Source organism: Coregonus clupeaformis, unplaced genomic scaffold (genome assembly GCF_020615455.1).
Source record: "Coregonus clupeaformis isolate EN_2021a unplaced genomic scaffold, ASM2061545v1 scaf1751, whole genome shotgun sequence".
NCBI lineage: Eukaryota > Metazoa > Chordata > Actinopteri > Salmoniformes > Salmonidae > Coregonus > Coregonus clupeaformis.
The window spans coordinates 49,014-70,306 of record NW_025535205.1 but is presented as its reverse complement, the minus strand read 5'-3'; the positions used below and the strand labels follow the sequence as shown (position 1 = coordinate 70,306).

Here is a 21,293-nt window from a genome sequence, read left to right as displayed (position 1 = left end):
TACCTCAGTTCTTTATTTTACACTTATAGCCAGACAATTACACATAACAGAACTCACATTTGCGTAGAACTTTGAGTTCCACCCACATACAAACAAGTTTAAGAGGCTTCAATCCATCGCAATGGTCCTCCAAGGACACGTTAGCATGTAGCACGCAACACAATTAGCATTTAGCATTAGCATTATCATTAGCCGCTATGTACCATGTAGCATGACCCACACTCCAGCACTTAGAATTAGCCTTAGCCGCTATGTACCATGTGGCCTGAAACACAATCAAGCATTTAGAATTAGCCTTAGCCTTTAGCTAACTGCGGCCTACCACGCCCTAAGTACCCTGCATTGTGCCCAAATCATTATCCATATCTCCGCTAACTTTATGCTGCCTTGAGCCATGAATATCATATCGAGCGGTTACCCCCAACATATCTCCCGTCGGCTATAAGAGGAGTATAACATAAATACAATCGTTCACGTCATAGTTCCCAGAACCAACCTGACGAAGTCTAAAACGTCCCCAGGATTTGTGGCCCACTCCTACGAGTCGCCCCCGCTGGGGGTCTTTCCAGATTCACAATGCGCTAAATATGCATACGTATATCTGCCTTTATTCACTACCAATCCATTGTTCTAGACTTCCTATTATTTACCGTTTACCCATCAACCAAATTTAGAATATTTTTCAGACTCCTAGTCAACAGCAATCACACCACACCAGCCCAAAATTCACACTGTACATACTATCCCATTCCCCTTATGAGCAATCGACACAACTAATGCCCAAATTGGGAGAAATCTCACCTTAGCCGGCTTGAGCAGTAGTCAACTCGACACTCAGAAAAGGAACAAAGAACGATGCAATCAGTTACCCGTACTGGCCACCATTTGTCGTGTCGCGTCGGCTGCTGGTGGCTATTGCTGTCAAACAAAGAAGTCCGCTTAAGCTGTACCTTGATTAGAAGTCTTTTATTAATATCACGAGGTTACAGCATAAGTTACAGACACGCGAAGTCCGGAGAAGCAGTCCCAAATGAATCTCAATGCTTTCTGACCCTCCTTCGTTTTTCCCCCAGTATATATAAATTCCCAAGATGTGGGTGGCTCCCTCTACGGTCCAATCCCCTGTCTGCAACACACTTCCTGTCTGTTGTATGTGGCGTTACACTAAAACATTCCCTCTTGATACTAAAATCAACATTCTTTCAGTTCCACATTTAACAACGTCATAATCTCAATACACGACAGTATCATAAGGCATTATGAAGCTTATTAAAATAATTATAATATGTACTTCATAGGAACTGTTACCCTTTATATATTCTAACAACTCATATTTGTTAGATTTATTCCAAATGAAGGGCCCTAACCTAGAAACTAAAATATTTGTCTCCCTCTACACGTTGAACGCAGTTCTCTCTCTATCCCTCCCTCCCTCCCTCTAACCTCACCTATCTGGCAGATCCAGAAGTCCCTCCCCTCCCAAAAACTCACTTCTGTGGAAACGAAACTGATCTGAGTCTCTGTGTCGTCTGTCTGTGTGAGAGTGAACAACCATCCAAATGGCTCAGCAGGGAGTTATGCTGGACCAGGACCAGTTCTGTTGTTCTGTCTGTCTGGATCTACTGAAGGAGCCGGTCACCCTCCCCTGTGGACACAGTTACTGTAGGAGCTGTATTGACGGCTGCTGGGATCAGGATGTTCTGAAAGGGGTCTATAGCTGTCCTCAGTGCAGAGAGACCTTCACTCCAAGGCCAAATCTGAGGAAAAATAACATGTTGGCTGAGTTGGTGGAGAAACTGAAGAAGACAGGACTCCAGGCTGCTCCCCCTCCTGCTCTGTGCTATGCTGGACCTGGAGATGTGGCATGTGATGTCTGCACTGGGACCAGAAAGCGGAAAGCCCTCATGTCCTGTCTGACGTGTTTGGCTTCTTACTGTGAGACTCACCACCAATCTCACTATGAATCTCCTGCTTTGAAGAAGCACAAGCTGGTTAAAGCCACCGCACAACTACAGGAGAAGATCTGCTCTCATCATGACAAATTGCTGGAGGTTTTCTGTCGTACCGATCAGCAGTGTATCTGTTATCTGTGTACAATGGATGAACATAAAGGCCATGATACAGTGTCAGCTGCAGCAGTGAGGACTGAGAAACAGGTAAGACCAGAACTGTGGTCCTCTGTAGCTCAATTGGTAGAGCACGGCGCTTGTAACGCCAGGGTAGTGGGTTCGATCCCCGGGACCACCCATACGTAAAATGTATACACACATGACTGTACGTCGCTTTGGATAAAAGCGTCTGCTAAATGGCATATTATATTATATATTATATATTATAACTACTTGTTGGTGACTGTCTGATAAACAAAGAATTAAAGATACAGTGCCTTGCAAAAGTATTCATCCCCCTTGGCGTTTTTCCTATTTTGTTGCATTACAACCTGTAATTTAAATGGATTTTTATTTGGATTTCATGTAATGGACATACACAAAATAGTCCAAATTGGTGAAGTGGAATTTTTAAAAAATAACTTGTTTCAAATAATTCTAAAAAATAAATAACGGAAAAGTGGTACGTGCATATGAATATGGCACCACATTAAACCTGCCAAGAGAGGGCCGCCCATCAAAACTCACGGACCAGGCAAGGAGGGCATTAATCAGAGAAGCAACAGAGACCAAATATAACCCTGAAGGAGCTGCAAAGTTCCACAGCGTAGATTGGGGTATCTGTCCATAGGACCACTTTAAGCCGTACACTCCACAGAGCTGGGCTTTACGGAAGAGCGGCCAGAAAAAAGGCATTACCACACGTTTGGTGTTCGCTAAAAGGCATGTGGGAGACTCCCCAAACATATGAAAGAAGGTACTCTGGTCAGATGAGACTCAAATTGAGCTTTTCGGCCATCAAGAAAAACGCTATGTCTGGCGCAAACCCAGCACCTCTCATCACCCCGAGAACACCATCCCCACAGTGAAGCATGGTGGTGGCAGCATCATGCTGTGGGGATGTTTTTCATCAGCAGGGACTGGGAAACTGGTCAGAATTGAAGGAATGATGAATGAAGCTAAATACAGGGAAATTCTTGAGGGAAACCTGTTTCAGTCTTCCAGAGATTTGAGACTGGGACAGAGGTTCGCCTTCCAGCAGGACAATGACCCTAAGCATACTGCTAAAGCAACAATCAAGTGATTTAAGGGGAAACATTTAAATGTCTTGGAATGGCCTTGTCATGATTTAACTGGATTAGAACCCAAATGCAGACAACTACACCGAGCCAGAGAAGGTTTAACAGGTTTATTTACAACGTTCAATTTGTCCAGGTTTCCAATAATAGGGGAAGAGCAAGTCCAGGTTTACAGGGAGGGTAACAGATCCAGGTTCAGAGCAGGTGTGGTACCGTAATGTCCTAGTGTCCGTGGTGAGTCCAAAAGGGAGGTCCGGTAGTGGAAAGCAGGATGGTGGTGGCAGGAGTGAAGCGGAGGCAGGAGTCAGGTTCCAATAATATGGTCGTCTTGACTATGATCTGACGATGAGTGGCAAGTTTGACCGGGTCTTAAAGGCTGAGGTGATTATGGTGAATGAGCTGCAGCTGGAACCCTGACTCCCGCACACCAGACTTCACTCCTGCAATCAAGGACAGACAGAGGGGAGGGAAGAGCAGAGAGAGAGCTACCTAGCAGCAGTAGGCCTAACAGTACCCCCTCTACGGACGCCACCTGGCGGCCGACAGGGTTTATCGGGATGTAACCTATGAAATTCACGGACCAGAGCAGGATCCACAATGAAGCTCCTGGGCACCCAGGAACGTTCCTCAGGACCATAACCCTCCCAATCCACCAGGTACTGGAAACCACGACCCCGGCGGCGAACATCCAGAAGTCGCCGGACCGTGTAGACAGGACCCCCACCCACGATCCTGGGCGGAGGAGGGGGACGAGAGGGCGGGCACAGAGGGCTAACCGACACAGGCTTGATCTGGGAAACATGAAAAGTGGAATGAACCCGTAGGGAGGCAGGTAGCTGTAGCTTAACCGCGCATGGGTTAACAATAGACAGTATCTTGAACGGTCCTATAAAACGCGGCGCCATCTTCTTAGACTCCACTTTCAATGGAAGATCACGTGACTTAAGCCATACCTCTTGACCAGGAGAGTAACCGGGAGCCTGGGACCGGTGACGGTTGGCTTGCCTCTGCATGTACGACGAAGCTCGGGACAGAGCTACCCTGGCCTTCCTCCAGACCTTGAAGCAGCGGCGCATGTGGGACTGCACCGAGGTACCGCCAGTTCCCTCTCTTGAGAAGGGAACAGGGGAGGTTGATAACCCAGAGCACACAGAAAGGGAGACAAACCAGAGGAAGCGTTAGTCAAGGTGTTATGAGCATATTCCACCCAGGGGAGCATGGAGCTCCATGACCCAGGGTTAGACCCTGTGACACAGCGGAGAGCGGTCTCCATCTCCTGGTTCGCTCTCTCGGCTTGCCCGTTGGTCTGGGGGTGATATCCAGAGGACAGGCTGGATGTGATGCCCAAAGCTTTACAGAAAGCTTTCCATACCTGGGAGACAAACTGGGGACCCCTGTCAGAGACAATATCAGTGGGTAGACCATGAGAGCGGAACACATGTTCAACCAAAATATCAGCCGTCTCTCTGGCAGTGGGCAGTTTAGGTAGGGCCAAAAAATGAGCGAACTTAGAAAAACGATCAATCACAGTAAGAATGACAGTCTTTCCAGACGAGGGGGGAAGTCCAGTGACAAAATCCATAGCAATGTGCGACCAGGGCCGGCTGGGTATTGGCAGAGGTCGTAGATGACCAGCGCTGGCCTGGGTGGAGTTCTTACTTCGTGCACATACCGTACAAGCAGCAATGAAGGCTCGAGTGTCCGCCTCCATCCTGGGCCACCAGAACTTCCGTCGCACAAAGTCAAGGGTCCGCGTAACTCCAGGGTGACAGTTAAGGGGAGATGAGTGAGCCCACTGAAGTACCTGGGAGCGAGCAGACTCAGGGACAAACAACCGGTTAGGAGGACCCCTCCCAGGGTCAGCTTGATGATGTTGAGCCTGTCTAACAATCCCTTCGATGTCACATGTGATGGCCGCAATACTGCAGGTAGGAGGCAAGATGGGTTCAGGGTTACTACCAGTATCAACAGCCGAATGAACACGAGACAGGGCGTCAGGCTTGACGTTGCGTGACCCAGGACGGTAAGACAGAGAAAAATTGAATCTCCCAAAAAATAGTGCCCACCTGGCTTGACGGGGGTTGAGCTGCTTCGCTGACTGGATGTATGCCAGATTTTTATGATCCGTCCAAACGATGAAGGGTTGTTCCGCCCCCTCCAACCAATGCCGCCACTCCTCGAGAGCCAGCTTAACGGCGAGCAGTTCACGATTTCCAACATCATAATTCCTCTCTGCCTGAGAAAGTTTCCGTGAAAGAAAAGCACAGGGATGCAGTTTGTTATCTTCAGGAGAACGTTGTGACAACACCGCACCTACCCCAGTGTCGGATGCATCCACCTCCACGACAAACTGGCGGTCGGGGTCCGGCAGCATCAGAATGGGAGCCGAGGCGAAGCGATGTTTCAGTTCTTCGAACGCTGATTCGGCCCCTTCATTCCAAGCGAACGGTAGTGAGATGGAGGTGAGAGCGGTGAGTGGCGCCGCAATGCGGCTGTAGTCCTTGATGAACCTCCTGTAGAAGTTCGCAAACCCCAGGAATCGTTGAAGTTGTTTGCAGTAGAGGGGGGCTGGCCAGTCCGTGACAGCAGAGATCTTAGCTGGGTCCATCCGCAACTCCCCCTGAGCTATTATGTAACCCAAAAAGAGGTCTCAGACACATGAAATTCACATTTCTCCATCTTCACAAACAGTTTGTTCTCCAACAACCTTTGCAACACCTGGCGCACATGCAGTTCATGTTCCTGGGAGGACTCTGAGAAAATCAGGATATCATCCAGATAGACAAAAACAAACCGATTCAACATGTCCCGAAGGACATCATTGACTAGTGCCTGAAAAACAGCAGGGGCATTGGACAACCCAAAAGGCATGACCAGATACTCAAAATGTCCCATGGGTGTGTTGAAGGCAGTCTTCCATTCATCACCTTTACGAATGCGCACCAGGTGATACGCATTTCGTAGATCCAGTTTGGTAAAGATAGTTGCACCATGAAGGAGGGGAAAAGCAGAATTAATTAAAGGCAGAGAATATTTGTTCTTAATGGTGATGTTGTTAAGTCCACGGAAATCAATACAGGGTCTGAGGGTCTTATCCTTCTTTCCCACAAAAAAGAATCCCGCTCCTACAGGTGACGAGGAAGGACGAATAATACCTGCCGCCAAGGAGTCCCGAATGTAGTTCTCCATAGCCTCCGTCTCCGGGCGGGAGAGATTGTACAGGCGACTGCTGGGGAGAGGGGCTCCTGGCTGGAGGTCAATGGCGCAGTCGTAAGGCCGGTGAGGAGGAAGAGAAGTAGCTCTGTGTTTGCAGAAAACGGATGCCAGGTCATGATACACGTCAGGGACAGCAGAGAGATCTATGGACTCCAGTGGAGGTTGAGGCACAGTGCTGGCAGGGGTCTGAGCAGAACACAAACAATTCACATGACAAAATGTGCTCCATGAAACAATTCTACCTGTCACCCAATCAATGTGTGGATTGTGTCTTATGAGCCAGGGGATACCAAGGACCAGGGGGGTCTGTGGGCAGTCAATGATGTGAAACTGAATGTTCTCCTGATGATTACCCGACACTCTGAGACAAACAGGCACAGTCTGATGAGTAATACGGGTCAACAATTGTCCATTTAGACCCTTAGCCTGCAGCGGACGGTCCATAGGTACAGTCTCTAAATCCATTTGTTTAGCCAACTCTCGATCCAAAAGCTTTCATCGGCACCAGAGTCAACCAGCGCACTAACAGGGAAATCCTGGGACTGCCACTGGAGGGATGCCTGGAGCAGAATGCGGGGAGAAGAGGAAGAATCCGCTGCTCGGCTCACCAAAACTTCTCCCATTAATGATGAGCCGGCCCTTTTCCCCGGACGAACTGGGCAGGAAGGAACGAAATGACCAGCTTCTCCACAATACAGGCAGACCCGAGCCTGAATACGACGTGCACGCTCCTCTGAGGACAACCGTGCACGACCCACCTTCATGGCTTCGGGTTCAGTGCTCCTAGTATCGACTCGGGAAGACTCGGCCTTCTCCGTAGGGAAGAGGCGGGGAGGAGTTGGTTGACGACAGACAGGTTGCTTGGAACTACCACTCCTCTCCCGGCGGCGCTCCCCAATCCGGTTATCCAACCTGATGGTGAGTGAAATAAGATTATCCAGCGTAAGCGATTCATCATATGACACCAATTCATCTTTCAAGGTCTCAGCCAAAGCATTAATGAACACTCCTTGTAATGCCTCGTCATTCCAACCACTCACTGCCGCTAAAGTCCGAAACTCCACTGCCATCTCCGCCACACTGCGAGACCCCTGCCGAAGAGAAAACAAACGTTTAGCAGCCTCCTTGCCCCGTCACGGGGTGGTCGAAAACCTTCCTCATCTCAGTGGTGAAGGCAACGTAAGCGTTGCAAATGTCCGACTGACTCTCCCAGACCGCAGATCCCCAGGAACGAGCGGAACCGCTAGTAGAGTTGATAAGGTAGGCAATACGGGCTCTTTCTGAGGCGTAGGTGAGGGGCTGTTGTTCAAACACCAACGAGCATTGAGTCAAAAAATCACCACAGGTTCCCATGTTCCCATCATAGCGCTCTGGAGCAGGAACAAAAGGCTCTCTGATCTGGGCTGGAGGAGCCGGAAAAACAGGCGGAGCATGAGAAGGAGCAGTTTGTATGCCATGAACGAGGGGTGCATTATTAACTTGGGTAGTAAGGGCAGACACTTGATTGGTGAGTAATTGAACCTGATTAAGCAGCACCTGACTGTTCTCGGATATAGTCTTAAACAGGGTATCATGTTGGCCAAGTAAAATGCCCTGATTGGCTATGGCAGTCCGAATTTGAGTGCACTCTGGGGTGATATCCGAGCTACTGTCTGCTGGGTTCATGTTGGTCAGATCATACTGTCATGATTTAACTGGATTAGAACCCAAATGCAGACAACTACACCGAGCCAGAGAAGGTTTAACAGGTTTATTTACAACGTTCAATTTGTCCAGGTTTCCAATAATAGGGGAAGAGCAAGTCCAGGTTTACAGGGAGGGTAACAGATCCAGGTTCAGAGCAGGTGTGGTACCGTAATGTCCTAGTGTCCGTGGTGAGTCCAAAAGGGAGGTCCGGTAGTGGAAAGCAGGATGGTGGTGGCAGGAGTGAAGCGGAGGCAGGAGTCAGGTTCCAATAATATGGTCGTCTTGACTATGATCTGACGATGAGTGGCAAGTTTGACCGGGTCTTAAAGGCTGAGGTGATTATGGTGAATGAGCTGCAGCTAGAACCCTGACTCCCGCACACAAGACTTCACTCCTGCAATCAAGGACAGACAGAGGGGAGGGGAAGAGCAGAGAGAGAGCTACCTAGCAGCAGTAGGCCTAACAGGCCTAGTCAAAGCCAAGACCTCAATCCAATTGAGAATCTGCGGTATGACTTAAAGATTGCTGTACACCAGAGGAACCCATCCAACTTGAAGGAGCTGGAGCAGTTTTGCCAGTGGCTAGATGTGCCAAGCTTATAGAGACATACCCCAAGAGACTTGCAGCTATAATTGCTGCAAAAGGTGGCTCTACAAAGTATTGACTTTGGGAAGGTGAATAGTTATGCACGCTCAAGTTTTCTTTTTTTTGGTCTAATTTCTTTTTTGTTTCACACACAAAAATATTTTGCATCTTCAAAGTGTTAGGCATGTTGTGTAAATCAAATGATACAAACCCACAAAAAATCAATTTTAATTCCAGGTTGTAAGGCAACAAAATAGGAAAAATGCCAAGGGGGATGAATACTTTCACAAGGCACTGTACAATAGGAACTAAGGCTGTTTGAATATGAGATCATTCAAATGATATCGATCAACGGCAGAACAAATATGAACACAAACCTTGAGTATATTGTGTTTGCTCCCAATGTATCACCATTTTCTGAAGTAAAAACACTATTATCATTCGTTATCAAACACCATTATCATTCGTTATCAAACACCATTGTAATTTTTATCCAACACCCAATCAGCTCCCCTGTTTTGTGCACTGTTAAAACTATAATCATTCACATAACAACATAATTTCACACAGACTCTTCCTCAACATATTAATCCCTATCTTCTATGGGCCCTATGTCCCAATACTATACTATTGATCTAGTGGACAAATAAAGCTTGATAGCGCATTGAAGAGTGATTCTCCACAGAGACAGCTGGGGACGAGTCAGCAGAAGGTCCAGCAGAGATTCCAGGAGAGAGAGAAGGAGCTGAAGGAGCTCCAACAGGCTGTGGAGTCTCTCAAGGTGAGTATTTTTGACCAGAGGAGACACACCATTTCACTTCTCTCTTCCAGTCATAGAGAGAGAGAGAGAGAGAGAGGCCCCTATCCAATCCCACTGACCCCACTGTTGGGAACAGGCTGTCTGGACCCCTTTCAGAGAATAGACTGCTTAATGTAACCGGCGGGATATGAACCCGGGTCTACTGAGGGAGAAAACAACATCTTGACCGTTATACCAAGAGGACATTCCCTATTGGGCTGAGGGCCGACACTGATTTTGAAGTCGAAGGCGGGGCTACCTCATCACATAACCATGAGTAACCATGACCGACTCATGTCTCCTATACATTAACATGGAGCTCTCTCTCTCTCTCTCTCAATTCAATTAAATTCAAAGGGCTTTATTGGCATGGGAAACATATGTTTACATTGCCACAGCAAGTGAAATAGATAATAAACAAAAGTGAAATAAACCACCAGAAATTAACAGTAAACATTACACTCACAAAAGTTTCAAAGTAATAGAGACATTTCAATTGTTATAATTCAAGTGCAAACAGAGTGAGCCGTTCGCCAGACTGAGTTCTGGAGGTGAAATGGAAATGAATGAGGGAGAGTTAAGTGAGGTAGAAGGTGTGGTGATGAGCTCAGAACCAGAGCCTGGCATCAATGGACATGATAAAGAAGAATCTGGTGCAGTAGGAGATACATTGTTGTAGAAAGTGGATCCATACCTTTTGGCAGATCCATTTGTAGTTTCAGGGTGGGTGGGAAAGGAGTTGGGTGCAGTTGAATCAGTGAAGGTAACCTGTAGTGGACTTGTGATATTTGTTTGTGTTTCTTCTGACCAGAGGGAGTGGGCGCTCCGTGTCACGCAACTTGGGTCAAGATCTGTTTCTTGCTTTGCTCTTAGAAACAGGGCACCATTGAAAGGAGTGATTTCTGGGGTAGCGTTAAGTGTAGAAGTGGAGCAATTAAGGTTGAAGACTGCTGGTTTTTTTGAATCCCGCCGTTTGGTGCAACGCAGACCCGGTGGTGAGCGTGGTGAAACAGAGGAGTCACTGTCAGTCCTTTTGAGTTTTGAGTCTTTACCCGACGAAGTCATGGTAGGATATAACAGTTATCCTGTTAGAGCTTTTGTGGCGAATCCACTGTGCTGATTCAGGTGCAACGTTTATGGTAATGTTGCAGCAGTTTGTAGGAGGGAGATTCCAAGATGTGGGAAGTGTGCAGGAGGGCATGGGATAGAGGATTGTGTAGTTTCGGTGGATAAAGTTGTGTGTGTCAACTGTTGGGATGCCCATGTTGCTGGGGATTGGAAGTGTCCGGTGCGAGAGAGGCAGGTTGAGGTGGCTAGAGTCAGAGTAGTGCAGAAGGTGTCGTATGCTGAGGCAGTGAAGAAAGTAGAGGAGGATGGGTCAAGGGTGAGGGATCCTGAGAGGATCCCCTGTGAGTAGTAGATCTGTGCCAGCACAGAGGGATAGGCCAACGAGTGATATATGCTTCGGTAAAGATAGCTTCTTAGCATTCATAGCAATGGTTATCAACTGTACAGCAGAAATGGAACGTAAATCAAAGAAAAAATATGTTGTGGTGGCAGCTGCAGAGAAGTATTTGGGCATACAAGATTAGACTTCAGAAGAGTTACAGGGTGTGTTGAGTGGTGGTGTCCCGTCCTCCCAGGCCGTTGGCATGGTGCAGGAGCAGATAGGGTCAAAGTAGTGGAATGGGGAAGTGGGTATTTAATGAGTGTAGGGTTAGTTTGAAGGGTGTTTTTCTGTATTATTATAATTTCCCCTTTTCCCATTTTGTGTCACAAAGTATAATGGATTGACATTATAGTCCAGTTGGGGGCGGTAATGCAACATATTGGATGCCAACCGCCGTTAAACTCCAAAGAAGAAGAACCGTTATATTATGGCTATGTACAGTGTTGTAACGATGTCTCTGTCTTTCTCATTCCATCACTTTTGCGGTAGTTGGTTGTGTGGGTCTCTGGTTATGAATGGGGTGCTGACAGACAATCGTTGATGGATATTTATAGAGCTCTGATCAGGACGACAATTGATTTTGGGTGTATAGTTTATGGAACAGCGGCAAAGACAGAATCCAGTATAAAGCTTTAAGGATATGTATTGGTGCATTTAAATCAACATCTGTATGTGCCTTACTGGTGGAGGCAGGAGAGATGCCTTTGGATATACAGCGTAAAAAATTGTCATTATCTTATTGGGTTGAAAGGCTGTGAGGTTGAGCATCCCACTGCTACTGTTCTAGATGACTGTTGGGAATATACTAGTAGACAAGGCAGTGGTTTTGGTTGGACAGTTGGAAAGCTTGCTGATGAGAGAGGTTTGAGGGAGTTGGAGGTTGGCCCTTCTGTGGTGATAGGGGATGTTCCTCCATGGTTACTCCCAGACCCAGTTGTTGATCTAACCTTGGTAGAGAAAAGGAAAGATTGGTCAGAAGTCAGTGATATAGTGAAACTGGTTGACAATTACATTGGTAGAAGTTTTTATACTTTTTTACCGCTTTTCACAGATTGATCCAAGGACCCAGATAGTGGGCTCACAGGAGCAGGCGTTTACGTTCCTGAATTTGATGTGCAGATATGTAGAAGACTAACAGATGAACTGTCAGTATACTCAGTTGAACTGTTGCCGATAATAGTTGCCCTCCCGTGGGTGGAGGACGTACAACCTGTTAGAATTATAGTATGCTCAGATTCTCTGTCTGTATTGAATAGTTTATCATCTGGTACATCTAATAGGAGTTACCTGCTATTGGAGGTATTAATGTTATTATGGAGAATTGAGAGAATGGGTTTAGTAATGAGATTCTGCTGGGTCCCAGCATATTCGGGTGTGGAAAGGAATGAAATTGTAGACCAGTTAGCTAAAAGTGCTTTGAAACTAGATATAATTGATATTAATGTTCCACTGGGTAGAGGTGAGGCCAAATGTAAGATCAGAGCCATTTTGATAGATGTGTGGCAGAAGAGATGGTACTCTGAGCACAAGGGCCGGCATTTATATGAATAGTTTACAGTTTTACAGAAAGGTCGATGGACCAAGATTCAAAAGTCCGATTAGGAAGGAAGAGGTGGTGTTTACTCGATTGCGCTTAGGATTTATTTTCTCATGGTGGAGGGTTTGTTTATTGGTTTCCACTGTTTATCGTTTAGAGTTGAGGGGGGAGTAGGGGTAGTTTGTTAGGGCGGCGTGATGGCCTCAACTGAGTGGAGAAGAAACGCTGTCGCTTCGGGTGCGTTCCGGAGAAAGGTGTGGAGGAAGTTTTGCTCATGGTCGGCGAACAGGTTGGAGCGGAACATCTGCACTCTACATCCAGAATGAACAAGGCGATGGTTGTGTTAATGAAAAAGGTTTGTCTTGTTGCGAGTGGGATTTTTGTGAGGGGTGTGTTGGTGCAGATTTCGCCTCTTTCGATAAGAGTTGTGGTGGCTAATCTGCCTCCGTTTATTACTTACGAACAGACCGCAAGTAGTTGGTTCGTTTTGGTAAATTTGCAAGTGGTTTTCGTGTGCTCTCGGCTGGGTGGCAGGTGTAGTCCGTTAAACATGTTGTCTCTTTTCGTAGACCAATGTTTGTTTCTTAACAATCTTCAAGGTTACACAGGGGAGGGGTGGAACACAGGGTTTGCTAGCACAGATAGTTTTCGGTGTTTCTAGTGTGGGGATGTAGGACATAATGCTAGTGCAGACAAGCGCGACCAGCCGGCAGCGGGGGCTAGGACTAGGCTGGACACAATACATTTTGAACGCCTTTTTCTGATAAAACTACTTCATTGCATCCTCCATGGAGCCCAGTTTCATAATATTACCATATGTCCCAGATGCTTGCCGTAGTTTAGAAATAATAGGGCATGTTTCACCCTGCCAGCTCCTATTAGTTGTTTTGAGCTCTGTGGCACCAACTCGCCTAATGAAAGTTATATTCCCAGCCCATTGTTCTGCGTCACAATGCCAGCTTCACTATTGTTGGTAATGAGACCAGCCCGTATTAACATTGTAGCTTTACCTCAGGTAACTTAATATTAACAAGGTTATGACTACTAGGTGAGCAAACAGAGCTATGTATGGTTGGCGCATAGCAGTTAATCATATTTTCTTTCAGAAAAAGGTGTATAACCTAAACAAAACACATATCCGTCCTCTTTTTCAAGATGTGGCCGATTTAAACAGCCAGCATACATTTTTTTCAATTAAGAAATAACCTTTTAATTTTTTTAATGTATTTATTGTTTCTATATTACTGCTGGGTAATTTGATATGCGTCGAAATCTGTAGGTTCGTAGGCATTGAATTGAGCGAATGCTGCGCAGGTTCACTGAGTTGTAAACTAAATGGATAGGTGTAGCTCATTGATTTATAGATCTGACACAGTTGCTACCTCAGATAATGAGCCTAGCAAGTGTCGTGAATGAGGTATGTAGTACCCACAGAAGGCCACAGGGAGGAGCAAGAGAGCTATAAACCTATTCATTTTTTTTGCTTTAAATACCCTAAACCTAACAATCAATCAATCAAATTTGTTTATAAAGTCCTTTTTACATCAGCAGATGTCACAAAGTGCTATACAGAAACTCTAACCCTACTTATAACCTATTTTAGCCTTAACTCTAACCCCTAACCCTAATTCTAGGGTAGGGTAGCCTAGAACACGTTTAGAAACTATTTTAGTAATAATTTTATGTTAGTAAATACCATTTATAGTACTAAATAGCATTTATTGTTATTTTTTAAATAAAACCTATGTAACCTTTATAAGTCATTTTATTATATGTATTATTGCAAGGCAGAACACTTGATAAACAACACTTTTTTTTATGTGGTTTGAACTGGGTGTGACCTAGTAACCTCTATGTGAAAGTCCAGCAATTGGCATGTCATAGGTGGGGCAGGTTTGAGACTGATCTACAGAATTTATAAGAAAAATACACTTTATTTCTCAGCTGCCTCAACAATGTCTTTACTTGAATTAATAACTTTTAATTGCTAAATGTTTCCAATAGATGGCTGCATAAAAACACAAAGCATCAGTTATAGGCTACAAGCATAAAATAGCATGCAACCAAAGACTATGTCCTATGATTTTCTAAAAAGGTCACTCATTACTTTACAGTTAGCTATATATCTCGTATTAGGCCTGTGTTGCTTTTGGGAGAGCAACTAAATATTAACTCTAGCAGGTATTGAACCCCGGCCAAATAATCACTAGTCAGATGTGCTAACCTCAACCCTAGTAAACATGCATTATGACATCATCTTAATATCGCATATATTCCAACCCACCAATAAATCATGCAACCATCGCGGTTAGAAAATGTACCTCAACATGCCCCTCGCTTGTGCTAGAAGGCAGAGTGCTCGCTGCCGCTGACGGCACAAGCTTTTTGCGGGGCTTGTTGAGTTGGCTACTTGTTCGAGAAGGCAGAGTGTCTCTGTGCTGGTTGATGAATTTGACAATGAATGTACTAGAAAAATAAATTTTTGTCGACCAGAGGTGACTGAATTAATGTTCGCGCTTTTTGATAATCGTTATAGTAATGAGGTATAATTTTAAAACATGAGCATAAAAACAGGTAATAATAAACATGAATCATCATTATATTACTTCACAGTAATGTGTATTCAGTCCTTCCTCTTGCATTAGCAGTGTGGAAAGGGACAGTAAAAAGCTCAGGCAGGAGTTTTCCTGTGAGGGTCTTATGCTGTCATTCGTGGTCTTATGCTGCCATCTATTGGAATTATTTAGCAACTGCAGTAGTACTGAATAAAGTTTATATCCTTACTAAGTGTATCCTTACTAAAGTAGTAATTACTCAAAATTGCTAAATATAAAATGTTCTAGTTCATTTCATCACTTACAACCATAAAATAACAATTCATAGCAAAACAAACAATGAAACTGACATAAACCAAAAACACCATACATTTAGTTAATTATATAAAAAATAATATATATATTTAGATGGGTGACATTATCTGCCAAAGTAACACCCCCTTAACATATAAACAGACACTGGACACACACTGAAAATGAGCTTTTTTTTATATAAATCTGGTAGCTCTCAAAAGAGCCTTTGCTTTGCTGAGCAGTTAGTTTTCAGGAGTGTGCTGCCTGCCTGCCTTCAGAGGAGTCTGTCTGGGAATAATGTAAAGTTAATAAGTTATTGCCACGCTTTCACAGAGGCCTAGTTTACATTTACATGTGAGTCATTTAGCAGACGCTCTTATTCAGAACGACTAGGGTTAAGTGCCTAAATCTGTCGATGTACAAGGGTACAGATTTCTCACCTAGTCGGCTCGGGGATTTCGAACCAGCCACCTTTCGATTACTGCCCAACGCTCTTAACCGCTAGATTAAGAGCGTCTGCTAAATGACTCACATGTAAATGTAAACTAAATGTAAACAATCCACAAAAAGGCAAATGGTCGTAGATAAATGGTAAACTGGTTAAATAAAAGACTGCTCTTAGAACTTTCAGACTGCCATTGTTTTGGGATATAGGGACATGTCTGTCTATTTCTGTTGTGGGGAGATGAGGGAGCCTGATGGGTGGGTAACTTCTGTTGTGGGGGAGATGAGGGAGCCTGATGGGTGGGTAACTTCTGTTGTGGGGAGATGAGGGAGCCTGATGGGTGGGTAACTTCTGTTGTGGGGAGATGAGGGAACCTGATGGGTGGGTAACTTCTGTTGTGGGGAGATGAGGGAGCCTGATGGGTGGGTAACTTCTGTTGTGGGGAGATGAGGGAGCCTGATGGGTGGGTAACTTCTGTTGTGGGGAGATGAGGGAGCCTGATGGGTGGGTAACTTCTGTTGTGGGGAGATGAGGGAGCCTGATGGGTGGGTAACTTCTGTTGTGGGGAGATGAGGCTGTGGAGTTGTACTCTGATTTATAGAGGGCATAACTCTGTGATCCTGGTTGTTCTCAGGTTCTGCTCACAGACCTTTCCAAACTCTCTCTGTCACAGAGAATTGACATTTCCCTGGCCTTTCACAAACTCTCAGTTGCCGTCTCTCAGGCAGTCTGCCTCTGATTTTTTTTAAAAGGTCTGGGAAATTATTGGACAGGACGTGTGTTGTGTGAGTGCGTCGGGGTGGGGGAGCTGTCGCTAAGCTGTAGACGGGAGGCTTTGACTCTCCTGCCCAAAAAAAGGGGATTTGAGCGACATAAAGAACTGGAGGCCTGTGGCATTGCTCTGTGGACTATAAGATGGACGGGTAACTGCGTATCAGGACACCTAATCACAGACAATCTGTTCATAATCAGGAGAAAGCCTTTGATAGGGTGGACCATGAATATCTGTTCTATGTGTTGTTTTGGTTGTGGGGAGAATTTTGTGGCCTGTGTTCAAATGTTGTACGCTGGGGCTTCATGTATGGTCAAGGTGTGGGGAGGGCTCAGTAGGCCAGTCTGGGTAGGGAGGGGCATTCACCAGGGACAGTTCCATCGTTCTGACTCAAAGTGGCGCAGAGGCTACTGTACCGTACGGAGGTGGGCTGGAGGGAACCAGCATGTGCTCTGTTGAGGAGGGCTGGTGGTTTGGGGCTGGATCAGCAGCTCTTCATTAACATTTAACATTTAAGTCATTTAGCAGACGCTCTTATCCAGAGCGACTTACAAATTGGTGCATTCAACTTAGGATAGCCAGTGGGACAACTACATCTCGATCACAATAAGTACATTTCTTTAAACAAGTCAGTGCTAGCAGGTGAAATAATTCAGGTGTTAGTTTAGACAAAAGACAGTGGTAGTAAAGGGGGGGTAGAAGGATAACTATTATACTATTGCAGGTATTCCTTAAAGAGGTGGGGTTTCAAGTGTCTCCGGAAGGTGGTCAGTGACTCCGCTGTCCTGGCGTCGTGGGGGAGCTTGTTCCACCATTGGGGTGCCAGAGCAGCGAATAGCTTTGACTGGGCTGAGCGGGAATTGTGCTTCCGTAGAGGTAGGGGGGCTAGCAGGCCAGAGGTGGATGAACGTAGTGCCCTCGTTTGGGTGTAGGGTCTGATCAGAGCCTGAAGGTAAGGAGGTGCCGTTCCCCTCACAGCTCTGTAGGCAAGCACCATGGTCTTGTAGTAGATGCGAGCTTCAACTGGAAGCCTGTGGAGTGTGCGGAGGAGCGGGGTGACATGAGAGAACTTGGGAAGGTTGAACACCAGACGGGCTGCAGCGTTCTGGATAAGTTGCAGGGGTTTAATGGCACAGGCAGGGAGCCCAGCCAACAGCGAGTTGCAGTAATCCAGACGGGAGATGACAAGTGCCTGGATTAGGACCTGTGCCGCTTTCTGTGTAAGCTACGGTTGTACTCTGCGAATGTTGTAGAGCATGAACCTGCAGGATCGGGTCACCACTTTGATGTTAGCAGAGAATGACAGGGTGTTGTCCTGGGTCACGCCAAGGTTCTTTGCACTCTGGGAGGAGGACACAATGGAGTTGTCAACCGTGATGGCGAGATCATGGAGCGGGCAGTCCTTCCCCGGGAGGAAGAGCAGCTCCGTCTTGCCGAGGTTCAGCTTGAGGTGGTGATCCGACATCCACACTGATATGTCTGCCAGACATGCAGAGATGCGATTCGCCACCTGGTTATCAGAAGGGGGAAAGGAGAAAATTAATTGTGTATCGTCTGCGTAGCAATGATAGGAGAGACCATGCGGCCGGAGAGACTCAATACAGCAGGGGTCTCTGATTTCTATGCTGCAGTACTGAGGGCCTGGCAGCTGCTGAGGCCCACACCAGAGGGGGGTGTGGTGCCTGGGCCATGGGTATGGGAGGAGCCCATCTTCCACAACCCACTGATCCTGTTGAGGTCCACTCATTCAGCCATCCTGCAGGGACCTTTAATGGCAGCAGGCATCAAGAGACTAGCAGACCTGCGGCTGCCGGGGGTTGGAAAACCCCACAAGAGTCAGCACAGCAGGCGGGACTAATGTCTCTTAGGCTGCTGGAGAGAGTCATGGGGGAGGTCCAGGAGGCTCTGCCTGACCCAGTGAGGAGGGGGCTGGAGCAGCCTGAGGAGGTGCCACCACCGTTTCCACCACTGCAAGTGACAGCAGAGACTGGGGACTGGCAGGAGAGTCCGGAGGACTTACTGACTTTAACACTCTGAGCCTGGGGGAGTTTGAGGAGGTGGGGGTAGGTGCTGTACACCCTCAGTGTCAAGGTTAGACACATCAGGAGCTTAGCGGGAGTGAAGGGGCATCAGTGGCAGGGGGTTGTGGGGGCTGAGAGCATGGCAGGGTATAGGTGGAGGGTGCTCTATAAGCTCCCAGTGCTGGAAAGGTCAGGGGTCCTCCAGTGGAGGGTATTACATGGAGCCCTGGACACCAATAGCTGGTTGGCTCGGGTTGACCTGGGAGTTGGGGAGAGGTGTCCGTTTTCTGCAATGACAGACTGTTCATCATGGTTTTTCTGTGTTGCCAGGGTAATGCCATTACTGTTGACGCCTTAGGGTTGAGTTTGAGTTGTACAAAATGATCAACAGTGTGGAGATGTTTCAGGAGGTATGGGGGCTCAGGGGGGCTGTCTGTACGGCTGGAGAGGAGGGGTTGGATGGACGGTTGGAATGTGGTGCTGGATGGTGTATTGTACTGTGGTGTTGGGTACTGGATAATGTGATTGTGTGGAGGTTGTGGTGGCACGCTATGTGTTTTTAGGAGGGGGGGTGTTAGTGTAATGAGGATGGCTCATTAAAGTAAAACAAGTCAGTCTCTCTCTCTCTCTCTTAACAGAGCTCTGCACAGGCAGCAGTGGTGGACAGTGATAAGATCTTTACTGAGCTGATCCGCTCCATTGAGAGAAGGCGCTCTGAGGTGAAGGAGCTGATCAGAGCCCAAGAGAAGGCTCAAGTGAGTCAAGCTGAAGGACTCCTGGAGCAACTGGAGCAGGAGATAGCTGAGCTGAGGAAGAGAAGCACTGAGCTGGAGCAGCTCTCACACACAGAGGATCACATCCATTTCCTCCAGGTAACTAAACTGCCTTGATACATGTGATATGAAATTAACTCAATGTGAAACTCTCAATCATTTGGTTCTATTCTCTCTCTCTCTCTCTCTCTCTCTCTCTCTCTCTCTCTCTCTCTCTCTCTCTCTCTCTCTCTCTCTCTCTCTCTCTCTCTCCAGAGTTATCAGTCTCTCTCCAGTATCAGTGTATCTTCAGACTTACCCAGCATCGTTGCCCGTCCTCTTCAGTACTTTGGAGATGTCAGTAAGACTGTGTCTGAACTGAGAGAGAAACTAGAAGACTTCCTTAAAGGACAATGGACCAAGATCTCCACTACAGGTGTGTTGAAAATAATAAGAACATCAACTTTAGACCATTGAAAGTTCCCTACTAGTCATATACATGTGGAATATGGTATGATGATAACATTCCCTCTCTCTGTGAATGTGTTTGTGTGTCTGTAGTGAATATAGTGGATGTTGTACTGCCTCCAGAGCCCAAGACCAGAGAACAGTTCTTACAATGTGAGTCTCTTTATTCTGAAGTAACTAACAGTCTCTTTTTACTGACACTCCAAACAATCCCTCTAGAAATATATAGCAATAGACTGGGTATCTATCCGACTCCTCATATTTCTCTGATTTGATCTCTGCTGTGCTCTAATCAAAGACAGGGTAGATACAGTATCTGACTTAACTTATTGTTCTAACTCCCCTCATTGGTCTCTGCTCTGCTCTTCTCCCAGATTCCTGTCAGCTCACACTGGACCCAAACACAGCACACAAACGCCTCTCTCTGTCTAAAGGGAACAGAAAGGTGACACGTACAGGCCAAGACCAACCATGTCCTGACCATCCAGACAGATTCACCAACTACAGTATGGTTCTGTGTAGAGAGGGTCTGTCTGGACGCTGTTACTGGGAGGTGGAGTGGAGTGGGTGGCGTGTTACTGCAGTCTCATATAAAGACATCAGCAGAACAGGGAAAGGTAATAGATTTGGAGAGAATGACAAGTCCTGGAGTTTACAGTGCTATATTGGTGGTTATTATTTCAGACACAATAATGTTGTGACTAAAGTATCAGGCCCTCAGTCCTCCAGAGTAGGAGTGTACCTGGATCACAAGGCAGGTACTCTGTCCTTCTACAGTGTCTCTGACACAATGACCCTCCTCCACAGAGTCCAGACCACATTCACTCAGCCCCTCTATCCTGGGTTTTTTCTCAATGGTACTGCTGAGCTGGTTAAACTGTAGTAGGGTCCACATAGATACTAGTCATGCTGGTGTAGTCTATAGCTGAGCTGGTTAAACTGTAGTAGGGTCCACATAGATACTAGTCATGCTGGTGTAGTCTATAGCTGAGCTGGTTAAACTGTAGTAGGGTCCACATAGATACTAGTCATGGTGGTGGTGATGGTCCACAGATGTGAGGATTCATTCTGCTCTGTTTTATGTACAATGATTTGACTGATTTGATCTGCAGAAAATGTTATGAATAAAATTCAGTGCATTCATATTTTAAGTGCAATGTTTTGGTTGGCATTCAGAACCATTGATATGTTTTCTCAATTGGTTCTCTGTCTCTATGTAATGTTCCTCAGTATCATTGAACAGCTTGTAGTCTCGGCCCTAATTGATGTGTTCTCTGTCACCTGGAGCTGCATGGAAAATGGTCCAGGTACAAAAGGACAATTCCCAAGGACTAGTCAGCCCACTACAAGCTGGAATCACGTACTTTCTACTTAAACTATATGGGCCGGTTTCCCAGACACAGATTAAGCCTAGTCCTAGACTAAAAAGCATGGTCAATGGAGATGTCTGGGAATCTGACCCTAAGTTTGGCATCTTTTATTCTCCCATACTGCTCAATCAAGCAACATTAAACCTGTCCAGCATG

The 21,293-nt window shown here is 46.3% G+C and overlaps 1 pseudogene; it reads left to right on the top strand.

The window, feature by feature from the left end:
* The first annotated feature begins 1,559 nt into the window (after positions 1-1,559).
* LOC121540111 lies at positions 1,560-21,293 on the top strand (annotated as a pseudogene).